Here is an 18,062-nt window from a genome sequence, read left to right on the forward strand (position 1 = left end):
TAAAATTTTTACGCAGAAACAAATTAATACCTCATCCCCTTTCAACCCACTCCTCTCTATTACTTAATCTCTTTATAGTAAAAAAGATATTTACAGTTTGCAAGCTTGATCATTTCATCAAAAGAAGTTAAAGAACTATTAATTCTCTGTAATAATTCTTAGATAGGAGTCAGGGGATTAAAGAATAAAGAGGTTTACTTTGTCTTGACATCTAAGTTAAAAAAAATTCAATGAATGGCTATCAATATACTACAGGTTGACTGACATAGATACACGCAGGAAATAGTCTGTTTGCGTGAAAATTATATATTTTATTTGATACTATGTTGCATGTTCCTGGTAATATTTACAACCTCCTTTCCCCCTAAGGAATATCATCTCCAAATTAAGTATATAAACAATAGAAACATATGAAACCATTCTGTTTTGATCTGTTGTCCTGTGGTGCTTGGTAGCTTCCTGACCTTGCTGTGTGGTGTGTGTTTTCCTTTCCTAAAGGCCTGGCCATCATTATTGGCTGTTTATATGTGGAAGGATCAGCATAATCTGTGAATTGAAACAGGGTTTAAATACATAAATAGAAGTGCACAGACAGGCTACTGAATTTTATGCCTCCTACTCTATATTGCAAAATGAAGCCACATTTTCTGCTTTTCTCCTTTCTAGACTGAATGACTGAAATCATTGACAGATCCAGTTCTGTCAGGCTCTGGCTTTCCCCCCTTTGAACCTTCTTTAGGTTGTTAAATTGTTCTTTACGATCTCATAAATTTGTTTTATAGATGAATGAAAAAAATAGCCCTTTTCTTCTTTGATCACACCTTGTTATAATTTGGTTTTCTATGTTTACCTTTAATATATTCAAATACTAGACATCTTATTAATCAATATTAATGTTTAGAACCATGAGGCATCTGAATTTAAGCTGTTTAATGGTTACATGTTGATAAACATTCCTATATCCACTAAATTCAGAAATATTATATTGCTGAAAAAGTTTTATAGAGAGCCAACAGTTTCTAGTGTACAATAATTGATTATTAAAGACTTGCTTTAATCTTCCGTTACACATTATGTGTTTACTAAAAAACAATATTAAAATGACATGATAAAATGCTCTTTAAATATGTGTATTTGTACCCTTTAGAAGAATATATCTAGATACATTCTTAGGAAGAAGTATGTAAAAAGTCAATAAAACTTGAGTATTGGTGTTTTTGTGATGTAAAAAGCCAGGCAGTGATAATCTTTAACTTTAAAATTAGAAAGTGATATTTTAGGAAATTTTTTTGGATGATTACAATATTCGGTTTTAAAAATATATCTAAGTGGGGGTTTTTCCTCAGGAAAAATGATTTAGGTATCAGTTGCCTTATTTTTTTGCATCTTCACTTTGATTCCTGGGTTTCTGTCTTATATTTTGACTTAATATATAATTATATGAATAATTGTTTAGAAGGCAGGCATCCTACTGATTTTAGCCAAGCAGCTACAAGTTACATTTTGATGGTCATAAATGATGTGTGTAGGTATCATGTGAGCATTGCTTTTGCTTTTACAATCAGAAAAATGATCTTATTTTAAATTCAGGACAAATTTATAAACATCTTTTAAATATTTTTAATTAGTTTTGCTGCCATTTTTACTGTCTGAGCATTTTTGAAAACATACTCAATTTTATGTATAGTTATAAATTAGATTCACTCCATTATGTCTTTATACTCCTATGTTATGAAAGAATAGCCATGGATATTTAGGAGGTTTAAATGTTTTCCTGGACCAATATGTACTCATTATTTTAAATATATGACAGCTGTTTTTTGAGTGCTCAGAAATGTATGTGTCATTGGAGTTTTAAAAAATACTTGAAAGTGTGCTTTTAATATTATATACTTGGGGAAATAAAAATTAATTTTAGTTTCTTTAAAGTAGTATTTTAAAAAATTCATGCCAAGTCACCCAGGATATATATTTTTTCTTTTGAAAATACTGACTGGAAAGAACTGCACATCAAAAACAATTAAGTTGCTAGGAAATGAAGAAAAAAATATATATATGTAATATATATAAATGAAGAAAATGTATACATATATTTATATATATATTAAGTAGATTTGTTCATTGTTACATAGATCTATTTAAAACTTGTTGACAATAATACTATCAAACTTCTATATCTCTAATGTCACCAACTCCTCCAAAAGAAACGCATAACTTAGGTATTGTACTTCTCTTTAGACTATTTGATAAATGCAGTGAAATTCTGCTGTCTGAAGATGGTGTATGACCATTGGTGGTTTAAAACGACTGTCTCATTTGACTTCCTAAGGTTAACCTGTGATGTGATTTAAATGGTCTTATTTTTATGGACTATTAATGAATATATATGTATTCTGACACATGTCAATACTGAAACATTGATTCCATTCAATAAGGAATATTTTATTTTTACAAACTTAACAGAAATATATAAATATCGTATTTGTGAATTTTGTCACAGCGCACAGTCTTTGAGCTGTTTCTTAAAATATTTAGTATTTGACAATTTTGATGATATAGTTTGTCAATAAGATAAATTTGTAGGAATATCTTAAGAATCCAATAGGAAATAGATTTGTTTCTCAATTGAAGGAAGGGTATACATGGTTATTACAGATTTGTAAGCCTAGGTTTCTGCTAAGGTAATTTCATCAATGAGAGTATAATTCTTTTGTAAGTGCTAATAATTAATACTCCTATCAGTTTACTATTATTAATACATTTTTAAAATGTGCATCCACAGTTAGATTGTGGGCTAACATGTTTAAATTATCTAGAAAAGTCTCTGTCAACTTCTAGAAATATTATAAGTTTTTAATAGGTCTTTAAATAATGATGGTTCTTTAGACAAATTGCATGGTAATTAAATATTAGAGCTTTTCTGGGGAAGGGCAACATTCCCCAATAACTACCTGTTGATATTTGCTATCCTCTAAGTTTTCCTTACATATATTTTGACATTTATTTCCAAAGTCATTATTTCACCTAAGATAAAATGAGCATTTGAAATTTATTTTGTTTAGGGGAGAAATAGAATCCATTCTCCTTATTGCCCTCTCTTAAGCTTATTTGCATAGTAATATTTCTTCACTTGTTGGTTACATTTGGAATTCTTGGCCATCAAATATGATACAAAGAATTTTTAACATAAATATGTTCCTTTTTTTCACAATGTATGTAAGAATTTTTTTCAAAGACAAGAGTAATTAAAAATGATTGCAATTTACTATTACTCAGTAGGCTTAAATATTTTTTAATAATTTGGTTTGGAATTTTTCATTTACCTTTCTAGCATTGATGTTTTCTTCCTATGCTCTGTATTTCTGACTTTTAGTTTGATCTTTATGGAGGATACAAATGACCATATTACAAGGATTTTATGTTACTTTTATTACTTAGAAAACATCTCAAAGAGTAATGGAAATAGAGGAAATAAGAATAATTATTGTAGCTGAGATAAATTTAAAGCAGTTCATTAAGAGTATAAGATACGAAAACATTTGTAGATGACTAAATTTATTTTTTATTTATTTTTAAATTTTTATATTGATTTGAGAGAGAGAGAGAAAACATTGATTTGTTCCATTTATTTATGCATTCATTTGTTGATTTTTATGTGTACCCTAACCAGGGATGGAACTCACAACCTTGGCTTATTGGATAACACTAACCAGCTGAGCTACCTGGTCAGGGCAGAGATGACTAATTTACATATGTGAAAATTTTAAGTGTTATACACAATTCAGTTGACATATCATGAAGTTCGTATCTCAACGTTTTCAATATTAATTAATTATAGAACTTATGAAAACAGAGTTACTTCAATATGTTCATATTTAAGGGCTTTTCATAGGATTTCATCACTAATTTATTACTATATCTGCTTTTGTCATAATTAGGATTAAAACATTTTTACATGCAGAGTAGATGTGGTTATTATTATTCTCAGGACTGTTGAATATTTTAACTTCAAAAAGCTTATTTAGACAAAGAGAAATATTAGAAATTTTAAAATGTGAATGTATAATGTTATAGTTCATTACTTAGTAAGTTATGCATTTTACTATTTTGAAAATAGTTCCTAAACCTATCAAATTATCATGATGATTTGCCCAGTTGACTAATTTGGAAGAAAGCCAAACAAAATGCCTTAATCACATTTAAAGGCATTTAAGTCAACGTTTATAAGACTGTAATTGTTTTATAAAAGATATTGTATACTTTCCTTCTGATTTTCAAATACTGGTCTATTTCAAGACCCTGTTTATGTACTTCTAAAGTCTTACTCAATTTTAGCATGAAATGTGAATTGGGTATGTATTTAAAATATAGTCTTCCCTCCTTATTCTAAAGGTTATTGCTGTAACAAATATTTTCCTCTTTTTTATTTTTGAATCTTTTTTTTTCTTTTAAAGATCATTCACAATAAATGAAGGCAATTCAGCATAACATCTTTTAACCTATCTTTGACTCATCTCAGAGTTCTTGGGTTTCATAAGAAGTTAAAAACTTTGTTACCTACACTAAACATGGTAGACTAAAAAGTGTGTCCTTCATTGTAAATTTTGTTACTTTGGGGCAGGAATGGAACCCTTATTATTTGAATTTCGTTGGATTTTTTCTGTTCAGAAATTATGTAAATATGTAAGATAGTTTTGTATATCTTAGTTGAATACTGTGATTAACTTAAAAGTTACCAGTTTAAAATATGGTGTATTGTGTTTTTATTTCTGAGCCACGTATAACCTAAACAAATAAAGTGATATTTCTACTTAATTAAACTGGAAATTTATTACATTAGATGTGATATTCTATAGACTTGATTTGGAATTAAATATGAAATACCTTGAGATATTTCTCAATGAATTTTAAGTAACAAGAAGTTCAGCTTGTTCAATATATAGTTGCTATAGGTTCTGGCATTGTAGCATATACAGTTCATGAGAAACTTAAATGATTCTAATTCTTCTCTAAAATAATTTGATTGTAACATCTAATATCAGAAAAGTTGATAACAATAACATATTCAAGAAAATACCTTGTAGATCAGTGAGGTACATATAGAAATGATCTTTTAATGAGTGTCCTGTCGAATGAGTAACAAGTGTTACCTTGCCTTTTGATACATCTCGATTAATCTTACCTTCTATCTAGCACCAACTGGAAGATAATCTGATGATTCCTCCCCCACCCCACCCATCAGTATCTAAGTAGCTGACAATTTGGAAATGTTAACTAAATAAGATTAATAGATAATTGATAGATTTAGTCTTTCATTTCTTTTTTTAATCAGCTGTACATAGGAGTAATCATAGTTAACTTTTTAGGTTGCTGTAAAGAGTAGAGATGTTACATAAACTGCCTTGCAAGTACGTGTTGAATAAATAAACTAAAATGGAAACTAGTCTTTGCCACAATAAATTCATGTTAAGTTATATTCAATGACATATTCATGGTGGAACATTAAATTGGTATCTTCTTTTATGTGCTCTCTTTAAAATTGGGTAAAATTACACAATATTAATAACTTAATTTCTCTTGCAGTAAACTACAAAGCTTTTTATTATAATTTTATCATATGTAATATGGTTTAAAGTATCAGGATATAAAATGAGGCTTGGAAATATTTTTGTTTTACAGACATTTTTAATTTTTTGTTGTACCATGACTTTTTACCTGTGTATTCAGGGGTACATACCCAGTTTGTGTATTCTTCAGTATAAGTTAAGGAAAAATTTTGCTCTAAATAGACCTGCTGTGATAATTTAATATCCATTGCTGTATTAATAATTATTTAACCCTTGTGAGATACTATATAATGGTATAGAGTCTGGTTAAATAGATCAATATTCAAATCCTATTTTATTATATGTCTGAAGGGGAAGTAAGTTACTTTGTCAGTGTCTCAGTGTCCTATAAATGAAGAGACAAAAATGTATTCACCTATGGAGGGTTGTTATGAGAATTAAGTGTTATTACACATGTAAAACCTTTGACACAGAGTTTGGGAGATAGTAAGTGCACAACAATATTTGTTTACATAGTCATTACAAAGTTGAAGTAGTGTGGTAGAGCGAGGGAGAAAACATTGGAAATTAAGATTTGAGTTTGGCTCTGCTGCTTGGTTGGTAGTCACTATTGGCTAGTCACTTCCTCGGAATTTTAGTGTTTTATGGGTAAAATGTTGTCAATTAATATCTTTCCTCTCTATTTTTGAGGGATAAGCTAAGAATCAAGTGATATAATATACATGAAAGTAATATTAAAACTGTAACAATCCCAGGTTTTAGTTTTAATCTTTATTTTGAGCACTATATTTTTATTAATACTTTCATAATGTAAATCATTGTCAGAATTTTTTTTTTCACTTAATTTTTAAAAAATCCCCAGCTGAGGTTATTTTTTCTATTGATTTTTTTTGTTTGTTTTTTAGAGTGAGTGGAAGGGAGGGAGGCCTCAAGGGAGAGAGAGAGAAACATCTATGTGAGAGAGACACATTGATTGGTTACCTTCCACACCCCCCCCCCCCAATCCACACCCCCCCCCCCCCGACTGGCCTGGTGATCGAATCTGCAACCCAGGTACATGCCCTTGACAGGGAATCGAACCTGCAACCTTTAGGTGCTCAGGCTGACACTAACCACGGAGTACATGGGCCAGGGCAATTGTCAGAATTTTTATTTTTTTAAATTTTTTTAAATGTTTTTTTTATTGATTTCAGAGAGAGGAAGGGAGAGGGAGAGAGAAATAGAAACATCAATGATGCCCTGCCGGGCTTGGCTCAGGGATTGAGCGTCGACCCAGGATCCAGGCGATCGGGGTTCGATTCCCAGTCAGGGCACATGCCTGGGTTGCGGGCTTGATCAATGACTCTCTCATCACTGATGTTTCTGTCTCTCTCTCCGTCTCCTTTCCTCTCTCTGAAATCAATAAAGATATATTTAAAAAAAAAACATCAATGATGAGAGTCATTGATCCACTGCCTCCTGCTCGCCCCCTACTGGGGATCAACCTGGCAACCCGGGCATGTTCCCTAACCGGGAATCAAACCATGACCTCCTGGTTCATAGGTTGAAGTTTAACCACTGAGCTACTCCAGCCAGGCAGAATTTTTAAAAGATAGTGAGCCTGTGTCATTTGTTTTATTCCTTGCCTTGTCAGCTTTGTTGAGGTATTCTGATATAGAATAAAATTCACAGCATTTAGGTATACAGTTAGATGAATTTGACAAGTTCTATAACCAACACCGCAATTGTGATACAGAACATTAAATCACAGAAAGTTCCCTTGTGCCCATGTGTAGTCACCCTTGAAGAGAGAGGCTCAACTGTCCTATATGATTATTGGTATGTTATATTACTGATTAACTGACCTGGTTCCTTTCAACTTCATCTTGTTAGATATGGCTACTATCTAGTATCCTTTATCAAATTCAATTCACATTTATTTTCACGTGTTTTGTTTGTTTCTTTTTAGTTATTTCTGCTTGGAAATTATCTTTACACAAGTAGTTTCTGTGCTTGTGAAAGTGAGATTAATTAGTATGCATTTCACTAATCTTCAATTTTAATTTCATTTATCCTTATGGTACTGTCCATAGAGTATACACTCATTGCTTACCTAAAGGGAGGATTTTGGTTTATTGATGTTTATGTTTCTTGTGGGAAATTTAATGAATTTCCGTCTTAAATGAGTTTTTGTATAAATATTCTTAGAGGTGTAAATCATTTGACAAGAGGGCTTATTTTCATATAAAAGTATTACCTTTTTATGTATTCAACTCTTTTATTGATCACACACTAAGTGTGAACTATTGTGTGATTAGATTTAAGAGTTTTGCTCTCCAGCTTGCTATATATTTTTCTGTTTTGTTCCTTTTAGCAAATTTATTAATAAAAATTTTCCAATTCTCATTCTTTCCATACAGGGTATGAAAGGAAAGGATCATTTTTCCAATATATATTCACTTTATTTTTATATAACCTCTACACATGTAGTTGGAAATAACTATGATTTTAAAAAAATGTTAGTTTTCAAAGTTTGAGCTAAATACAATGATTTTTCATCAATCTTAAAATATATAGTTTTCAGATTTTATGCATAGAAACTATCTTTACCAATGCTTAAATCATATTATTTTATTATGTTATTAGTAACATACTTAATTTTTATCAGCTGCTTTTACCTTTTGTTATGAGTCCACTTTTAGAAATTAAAACCCACTGAGATTTATTACTTTTGTTCATCTTAAAATTGGCCTATATTTCATAATCTTGTAAGTTTATTTTGATAATAACTTTAAGATTTTTGTTCATTTTTATTGTGCTATATTATATAAAGACTATGTAAATTTAAAATTAATTTTACTTTGGGCATGTTTGTTTATGACCACTTCTTTCCTTAAGCTTTGTAAGCAATTCCCCAGGCCATTACTGATATGTTCCCAGATATTATAATGCCGAAATTCTTTTAACAGTTTTTCGTTCAAATGAATTATTTTTATCCTTAGTTGAATCTGTAATAGAAAATTGACTGGTCATTTGTGTCACCTTAAATGATTAATAGATTATTGATATATGTTAAAACTTGGAATGAATTCCACCAACTTTTTACTCAAGGTTTGATTTTAATAATATATCATTTTGCTTATAATATGGAAACACTGGTGCTTGGAAACTAATTCCACTTTTCAGCAACTCCTTTAAATATATTAAATTATATTAGAGACACATACCTAACAGTTCAGTGCATTATATTTAAAAAGATAAACGAATGAAATCTTTTTTAATTTTAGCAAGAAAAAAGCATCTCTTTTTAGAATTGATTAAACTTTGAGCCAGAAATTTAATCACAGTACTGACCTCATTTTTTTTGCTCTCTAATTAAAATTTTAGTTCAATGCTAAATGTAAGGACAGTTGGATTTGCATGTTCGCTCCTTTCACTGTTTCTTCCCCAAGCCATTGAAGAAATCTGAATGGTGAGGAATTTACGCCCTTTGGCTCAGGTTGCAGACCCACTTGATCAAGCCTGAGAAGCTGGGGTCAGAACTATTCATCGCTTATCTTTTTCTTGGGCCACTTGTAAATCCTGCCTTTCTGCTCTAAAAAAAAAAAAAAAAAAAAAAAAATCTCTTTATATTAGACTTATAATAAAGCCAGGAGTATAAAAAAAAGGTTGATGCTTGATTGTGACTGCACATGGGTTGATTTCACTATTTTTAGAAGTTTTTCATTGCATTGCAGCTTATTTCATGTATACAACTTTATTTAAATGCATGTTATTTCATAAGATATTTTAAAACTATTCTGTTGGTAATGAAAATCTCTCAGGTTGAGATTTTACACCTTTGAGATGTAGTGATTACTTTTAAGTAAATTGAGTTAGTTAATTTTAATCAGATCTATAAAAAGCCCCAAAGTATTTTGTTTTGATGTGGTTAATTTCCAACATTTATGCTGACACTTAAAACTTGTCTGAATCAATTATAGCACAAGTTTATGAACTGTATCAATATGGTGTAAAGAGTTTAAATACAAACCCAGGTTTAAACAAACACAAAACACTTTGTTCTTATCTCAGCATCCTTTAAAAGTATACAGCTCTGGTTCAGGACCTCAGGACCACCCATTACCCTGGACATTGGATACTCCTATTTATTCAAGAAGCTTGTGAAGTATCTGTGTGCCAGTGGGGGATGGTGTGTGTATCTGTGTAGGAAATCATAGTTAGGTGATTTTACCCCAACAAAAGCTGCAACATTGTTTATAAACTGAATTATGTCCCAGTAAAATGTTCTAGTTCTAAAATCTAATTTCAATTAAATGCTTGTTATTTTTTGTAAGCCTTGTTTGCAGTTTTCACATTTTTGATGCTTTCAGAAGGCTAAAGTGGGCCCCCATTAAGATTAACCTCAGTCCATTACAGCTTTTGGCTTGCAGGCCCCACCCATTGGCCTTGGACAGCTAATACCAAGCTTTTGTTTCTTCCTGTAGAAAGGAAAGGAAAGAAAACTGTTCTTTCTCTTTCATTGTGTAAGTCACGTGACTTCCCTTTTAGTTACAGATAGTGCTGAAGTGAATCTCAAAATGAACAAACTATCAAACTTTTATGTTTATATGAATGTTTATTGAAATCTGCCTCTTAAATCATATTTTTTATACATTAAAATATTTGTTTTGAACCACTATACCTTATTTTACGTTCATACTGTTGTTTTTAGGAAGCTAAAAAAGATTACTAAATAGGTTTTTTACATAATACTCATCTTTTTATCTACATTATGTATGTTTCACAGTGTACTTACTTTTCTATCAGTTATCTTTTAGCATCATTTGAGGTTTTTGAACCGTAGCTTATTTCTCAGAACTCAGTGTAAATAAGTAGGGGTGGTGGTTGAGATGATTTTAGAAAGGAAAAATTGCTTGTAGGGTAAAAAGAATCATGTTTTATAGGACTGCATGCAAATATAGGAAAGAATTAATTGAATATATATTTTTGCTCTTCTGTGTTACCTCTCTATAATAATAAGCAGTGTAGCTAGCTGCTAGGGAAAAAATGCTGTCTAACTCTTAGAATATTTTTATCAGACTAATATTTCATTATAAAGTTAGATAACATGAGGATAAATGATATTTATTCCTAATTTGGTGATGTAAACATGATATTATAATTTACTATTAAATATCTACTTTTTAAAATTATCATAATTTGTTCTTTAGCTATTTTTCCAAACATTTAAATTCTATTTTAGTAAACAGTATAGCTGTCCTCATATAATAAGTAAAATATTTGAAACAATGGTAGTTTTAAAAGAAATATCTTCTCAATGATTTTTCTATGTTTTTGGGGAGCATATATTTTCATGCAAATAAGTACTTTTAAAAGACTTAAAAGAAGAATACTATTTTTAAATCTTGCTTGCATTTTAATTTAAAATACTGTGTTTCAGTAAAGTGTTGCAGACTATTGTTATAGGTCTTAAAGGGCAGTGATATTTAATCCTATGATTTGCTATCGATCCAAGATGACTTGGTTAATTTGATTTGAAAATATGAAAAATTTGTTGAGATATATAGAAAAGCTTCTCTATTTCTATTCATAACAGTGGTTATCAGCTTTTCAGTAACTGGGATCTGGTCATGAAGCCTGGAATGTGCTGGTTCATGCTTTCATTGACATTAAAATTTGTAGGAAGTGATTTATTTTGCATATGCTTTACAGTTGAACATTTCAACTTCAGTTTAATTGATTAACTGATGCAAATGTATATTAATATATTAGTTAATATTTATATTGTCACTAAAATTTTGCTTTGGGGAAAGTTTTAGGACACTACATCTTTGAAATATGTGATACTCCATTTACCATTTGGATAGCAAAGTATTCATAAAACATCAACAGTTTATTATTAACTACTGTATTAGAATCTAGTACTGGCAGTATTGTTGAAATAATCCATTTAGGATCTTAGTGTTATTGTGAGTTTAAAATAAAAAGATTAAGAAACATAAACCTAATTGTAAACATTGGTACAAGGTTTTTTTGTGTGCCACATCTTTTTTCTCACCCTAACAAAATCTGATAATTGAAAAGTGAAAAGTTGAGCGTTTTTCACTTTATAACTCTTTTCTTCCTGCAAAAGTTTTCTTTCACTTATGTGGATAAAAGTAGTTTTTAAAGTGAATTTATATGGCTTTAAGTGTCTTCATGTTTAGTCAAAAGTACAAGTCTCATTTGTGGGAGTAACACCGTTTGGGATATTGCTACTTGTTTTCATGTGGTTTATTGTAAATATACAGTTGATGATTATTTGTTCTCTGGATTTTCTTTCTCTTAAAATAAACTTTGTAATAAATGGGAAGTAAATTTTCACATCATTGAAATATATGAAGGGCCAAGCAAATATGGACATTTGTTTCAGTGCATATTCTGTAGTTTAAGGTTGGATATTTATTTTTTAAAGATAGCATGATATAAAAAAAATTTTAACGAAAAATGTTTGGGAAATTGTTTTACTAGGCATTGACCACTCTTCCATCCGCACTGCTTTTACTTTTAAAAGTATCTGCTCACTATTAAACCATTAATATTCCTGAAGGTAACCAGGATTTCCTGTGAGATTCAGTGTTCAACATATATTCAGTTACCCAAGTTTACAAAATTCAAACAATTTTTAGAAGAACCTCAGAAGACAAGAAATAATGTTGTCAGAGTGAGATTTTAACAGAGTAGAATTCACTATTTATATTTTCCAGTTTTTAACTGTAAATTGGAAAAAGAAATAACCCATGTTATTAAAGCATTAAGCTGTCCCCAGATTATTCCCTGCCCTAACATTATCACTTGATCTACTCCCAGGAATTATTAAGGCCTAAGTGGTCTCTCTCTTAGTCTCCTTCTCCCCTTCTTTCCCCCTCCCCCACTCCCATTCGGGAAGGAAGCCCGAGGCCCTAGCTCTTAAGAGATACCAGGAAAAAGCAATCATTCAGCAGAAAGTGTCTGTCTTTAGCAGAAGTATCATCATCCCTTGGAGAAGAGTATAGTTGAGAAGAGGTTAATATATATGAAGATAGCAAAGTTTTTCAAATTTATTCTTAATTAATTAGAATTTAGTTTTTGTATAGCTGGATATTGTTGTCATGAAAACGAAGTCTACTTTGTTCAGGTATTCGCAAAGTCAAATCCAGTCCTTCATCACTTTTCTCTCTTTACTTAGCTTTGGTTAAATCTTCTATACTTTTTCTAAAGGCTGTTGCCAGTGATTTTCCTAATATTGAAAAACAGAGTGTGTTCTGAACAAAAGCAACGGACATTTAGGCAATTTTAACATTTTTAAACACTTGTAGTATTTGTAGTATTTACCTAAATTTCCAAAGAAAGTATATATGAAATATTGTACTCTACATCATCTGTCATCTTTGTAAAGATAATGTTTGTGTGTCTAGCATATTTTTGCATAGAGGCTTTTTAAACTACAAACTGACTCATAAAGTAGGCTAACAATGAAAATAAATTGATATTCATAGGTCTGGAAATGTTTTCATAATTTACTTCTTTAGAGAGATTGTCATGAAATCTTCTTTTTTTTTTTGGTATGGTTTCAGGATGAGTAAGAAAATGCAGATTCAGTGAGGAAAACAATATGAACTGAAGGACCCAAGTTTCTTCCATTGTGCTATGTCTATTTCTGCTAGCATTTTTTCATCTTCAAGGGCAATCCCTTTACTTAGCTCCATATGCATTTGTTCAGGTCTCATGTACTGCTTGACTCTAGTTTGAAAACTAGGACAGAATGGTCATGGAATCTTACAGTTAGCTTAAAGAGGATTTCAGAAATCAATTTATATCTGAAAAATAATAAATGAATATTACATAATACTTATGTTCTATGGAATAAACCAAAGATATTTTGAAATTCTTAAATGTTATTTAAGTCAAGGGTAAATATAAAAATGTAACAGCGAGTATATTTTAGGGAATATAAAAATGGTAAATATAAGTAATCTTTTCAGTGAATAGCTTTAAAAATCATGCTAGCATGTAATCACATACTCCTTTCTATTGGGCCAACCCCTCACCAGATCAAGAAACATTTATATTTGTTTTGTTTTAGCTGCTTGCTCATACTAGGTTGCCACTACTGCCATTCCCTGGGAGAGACCCCAGTTTGCTACTATTGATCCTATCTCCCGATCATCCAAAGACCCTGGTATAAACTCTCCTCTACCAAGTCTTCTGTTCTGCACACAGTACTGTGTCTTTCCCTTAAGTTTACTTTTGGAAATCCTTGACCTCTTTCAGAATCTAGCCCCAAATTCAGGTCCTTCTTTTTTTTTTTTTAAATCCAGTACTTTTTCTCGTGCTTTTCAGAGAGAGTGGAAAGGAGAAACATCAATTGGTTGCCTCCCGCACGCGCCCCAACCAGGCCCGGGGATCGAACCTGCAGTTGAGGTACATGCCCTTGGCCAGATTTGAACCAGGACACCCTTTAGTCTATAGTCGGACACTCTAACCACTGAGCAAACCGGCTATGGCTCAGGTCCTTCTTTCCTGAAAGCCTTTCCTTATCATTCTAGCTAGAATTGTTTTCTTCCTTCTTATAAACTCCAAAACTCTTTATAAATGGGTCACTTGTCACAGATAGTCTTCTGTTATTTTTTGTTTTCTTGCTGTCCTGCTAAATTGTAAATTCTGAGTGGAATTGTTCTACCAAATTTTGTATTCCCTACAATATGTAGGTCCATTTCTTTTCATATAATCTCATTAAAACTTTAAAAAAAATTATTATTATTTTTAATCCTCACTCAAGGATCTGTTTTTTATTGATTTATTTTTTTAGAGAGAGAGAGAAACATCAATCAGTCGCCTCCTGCATGTGCCTCAACAAGGGATCAAACCTGCAACCTAAGTATGTGCCCTGACCAGGAATTGAACCCTTTTGGCGGACAAAGCTCCAAACAGCTGAGCCACCTGGCCAAGGCATCAACTCAAAAACAATTTTTAAACAATAATAAAAGTATAACATATTAGGAACATTGTCCCCTATCTGCCATTAGATTAAAAAATATGGATTATAGGGAACTAGCTGGACTTCCGTTGTTCAAGAGAGCATATGTGAATTCTTGTTTAAAAAACCCTAGTGTTCAACTTATACTCAGTTTCATTTTAATTTTACTCATATATGTTCATTATGCATTGAGTTATATATGATAAACGGTATTTGTGGACCAGCAACATTTTTAGGCTTTGTCCCTTTATTACCAGTTTACTACTAAGTCTAAAGTGTCTAGTTTATTGGAGGTGAAGGACGTATCTGTCTAATTCTCATTTTAAATCCAGAGAACACTGACATGAATGTTCAATAATGTTTTAAGTGGCAATATCATTAAGGATATGAGATGGTAATAAATTCAAATAGTGGAGACCTTGAAGTAAGATGGACCTGAGTTTGAATCCCAGCTGCACTGCTCACTAGCTGTTTGAATTTTGCCACATTACCTTAGATAGGAATACTAATTTTTTAAGGTTGTGAGGATTCGAGTTAATGTATTTTTAGTGTCTAACCTAGTGCCTGTAAAGGGAATAAAGGGTATCCTTACTGTAATCTTTTTGTTTTTTTAATTTTTAAAAAATATAGTGCTACGGTTACTATAATGCAGAGAAGGATATCTGGTATAAGGATGACAGAGCCAAGACTTAGATAAATGGGAAACACCACACAATATGAAACTTAATGGAAGAAAGGGTAGCTATCTGCATCTTCGTGAATGACAAAAGCAAGCAGCATAATGGGTAGGGGGGTCTAGTCTTTCTTGATAGCCATTTGTGTGAGAAAGGCCTAGGGTTTTTATACTAGGTACTGGTGGTTGCATACCTGGTATTCCTTCCTTCTTTCTGATCAAAACCCCAATTCTTTCTTCATGTATCCATCTGTCTCCCTGTGTCCCTGGGAAAGATTGACTCCATCCCTAACAAAAAGGGTAGTTCCTGTCAGTCTGAGTACATGGCATTCTCCTCGCAACTATTGTTAAGTTGGCTTATTCAGTCTTGGGGGAATATTTATTTACATTTTACTGCTAACAGACTGTTATTTTACTTCTGTGATTCTTACTTTCTCTCTGCCTTTATTCCATTTCCTTGGGCAGCGGAACTGGGACCGGAAAGTTAGGCAATCAGATAAAGAAGCTTTAGAGTTAAAGGCGGGCATATGATAATAATCTGACGTTAGGGTCTTCCAGAGGTGAGCTGCTGCAGGTGGGTCACTTTCTAAAGGGCATCTGGTAGAAGACAGTCTTCATCAAGACTTAGTTCCATCAGTTTACTCAAGAAACAATTATTGAACACTTAATATATGAGATACAGCAATGAGCAAAACAAAATGAATGGAAATGCCTGCCCTTGTGCACCAACTCCCACTCCCCTCATCTCTTACAGACCTCGTCTCCTCTGTAAAATTTGGGAACATAGACTAACAATATTTAGTGTATGAGACAGCATCTTTAATTTTTTTTTTTTTATCCTCACCTGAGGATATGTTTAGTGATTTGAGAGAGAGAAAGAGAGAAGCATCGATGTGAAAGAGAAACATTGATCGCTTGCCTCCCACACACTCCCCGCCTGGGGATTGAACCCACAACCTTTTAGTGTACAAGACAGTGCTCCAGCCAGCTGAGCCACCCTGCCAGGGCCATGCTCTCTTTAAATGTCCCTTTCTCAACAGTGATTGATTCATTATCTGCTTGTCCATATGTTTATTAGTTGTCACCCATGTATCTTCTTTATTCCCTGAGATTCTCTCCCCGCACTCAAACTGAATTAACCTTTTCATATCATGTCCACGTACATTGTTGGCCATCCTACTCATTCACTCAACAAAAGAGTAGGCACAGCCCATCCCTAATCTGTTATTAATTTTATTCCTTCCATATATTAAAAGATATGCCTATTATTTTCTGCTATATTTCGTGCTATAAAATTTTTTCTCTTTTCTCCTGGGTGCTAGGCCCATTCTTAACATGATGCTAATCAGAACTGAGGTTGAAAGCCACAGTGGATTCGGAAACATCTAATTTTAGCTAGCAAAAATACAGCATCACCAAGGATGCAGGACATATCCTTCAACACGATAAAGTCACCTTAGCCTCTGCCTCCTTTGTGCTATTACTTCTCATCTTTTCTACAACACTGCTATTTTAAAATCTTTCACTCATTTTTCTCTTCTCACCACTTTGTGTGTGTGTGTTTTTCTCATCTTTCTCAACTTCCACCCCCACTCCCTCTTCCTGGTGTAAAGAGCTTCTGTAGGAAATTGATAATGGGTGTCTTTCTGCTTCAAAGTCTTTAACACATGGAGCTGGCTGCTAAGAGAAATTGACCAGGTTCCTGTGATCTTGTCAGTTTCTCTGATTAATCAATTTTCCTTTACTGGAGAAGCTGCTTTTAACAAAAGAAAAGTAGCTTGAAATTTCAATCATTTCCCCATTGCTGCGTAGCTTGTATCTGTTCTTAAGTTCCTATCACTTTACCTTTGTGTTATAAACTTTTAATTCTTGGCTTTCAGTTACCTCATTTGTACTGGAGAGTGAAGAGCCAATTTCATGAATTTTTATCTCAGTGGTTCCAGCTAATTCTAATAGTTGTGCAATTTAATTTATAAAGCTGCTTGCTATTCAGAAGGCAAGAATTGCAAATCAAAATGAGTATATTTCTTTCCTCAGTCTTGTTGACTTTCCTGCAAAAACCAAAGCAAAGCAATTCCAAAGCACTTAGAATGAAATCATGCTGTCATAGAAACGAATGCAATGAGATCCAGAGAAACTATATTGCTTTTTATAGAGATATTTCTTTAAACATGACATGTTCTGTTATGCTTAGGTACAGAGTTAAAAGAATTTGTCTTGAGGTCATGGACAAGTTTGAGCAGCCAAGTTAGCCTGAAATAGTGTTATAAGATCTGATGAGAAAATTTGCAAAGTGGCAAAATGCATTTAGAATATCCCTTCGGCATTACATAAAGGTGTTTGCATGTAGTAATATTATATATAGACAGGATTGTCATAGGAAGGAGTTAATTTGAATGGCCTTAGGCTCAGTGGTGAGATTGAATGATGGCAAATGCTCTTAAGCATGTTTTGCAAACAGATACTTCGATGGTATATTAGTAAGTGTTCCCTGGAAGGAAAAAAGTCCCTTTTCAGTAAGCTTGAGAAATTCTTGGTTATACAAAATTCAGTCTGCTTCTTCATTTAGTATATGACTTCTCAGTGCCTTATTTATTTACAATTAGTTTCCACGATAGTGATATAGTATGTAGTGTTTTCCATAAAGAATTGACTCATGGGACATGGTTCCATGGAGGCAACACTAAGTTCTTAGCTGATGGCCAATAATCTGTGTATTAATCAATATTAACATCTTTACTCTTTCACTCATAATTTATCATTAAGTTGAAAGAAATTAAAGGTCTTTAAAATATATCCTAAACATCTTTAGTTACATAATTTTATTTTATAAAGCCAGAGA

General features: G+C 32.1%; 1 protein-coding gene across 5 annotated transcripts in view; it reads left to right on the forward strand.

Annotated features, from left to right (window-relative positions):
- Positions 1-18,062, forward strand: part of LIN28B (lin-28 homolog B) — a 92,593-nt gene that overhangs the window by 17,825 nt on the left and 56,706 nt on the right. The window lies entirely within an intron of this gene.

The sequence above is a fragment of the Miniopterus schreibersii genome (assembly GCF_964146895.1).
Source record: "Miniopterus schreibersii genome assembly, chromosome: 6".
NCBI classification, from domain to species: domain Eukaryota; kingdom Metazoa; phylum Chordata; class Mammalia; order Chiroptera; family Miniopteridae; genus Miniopterus; species Miniopterus schreibersii.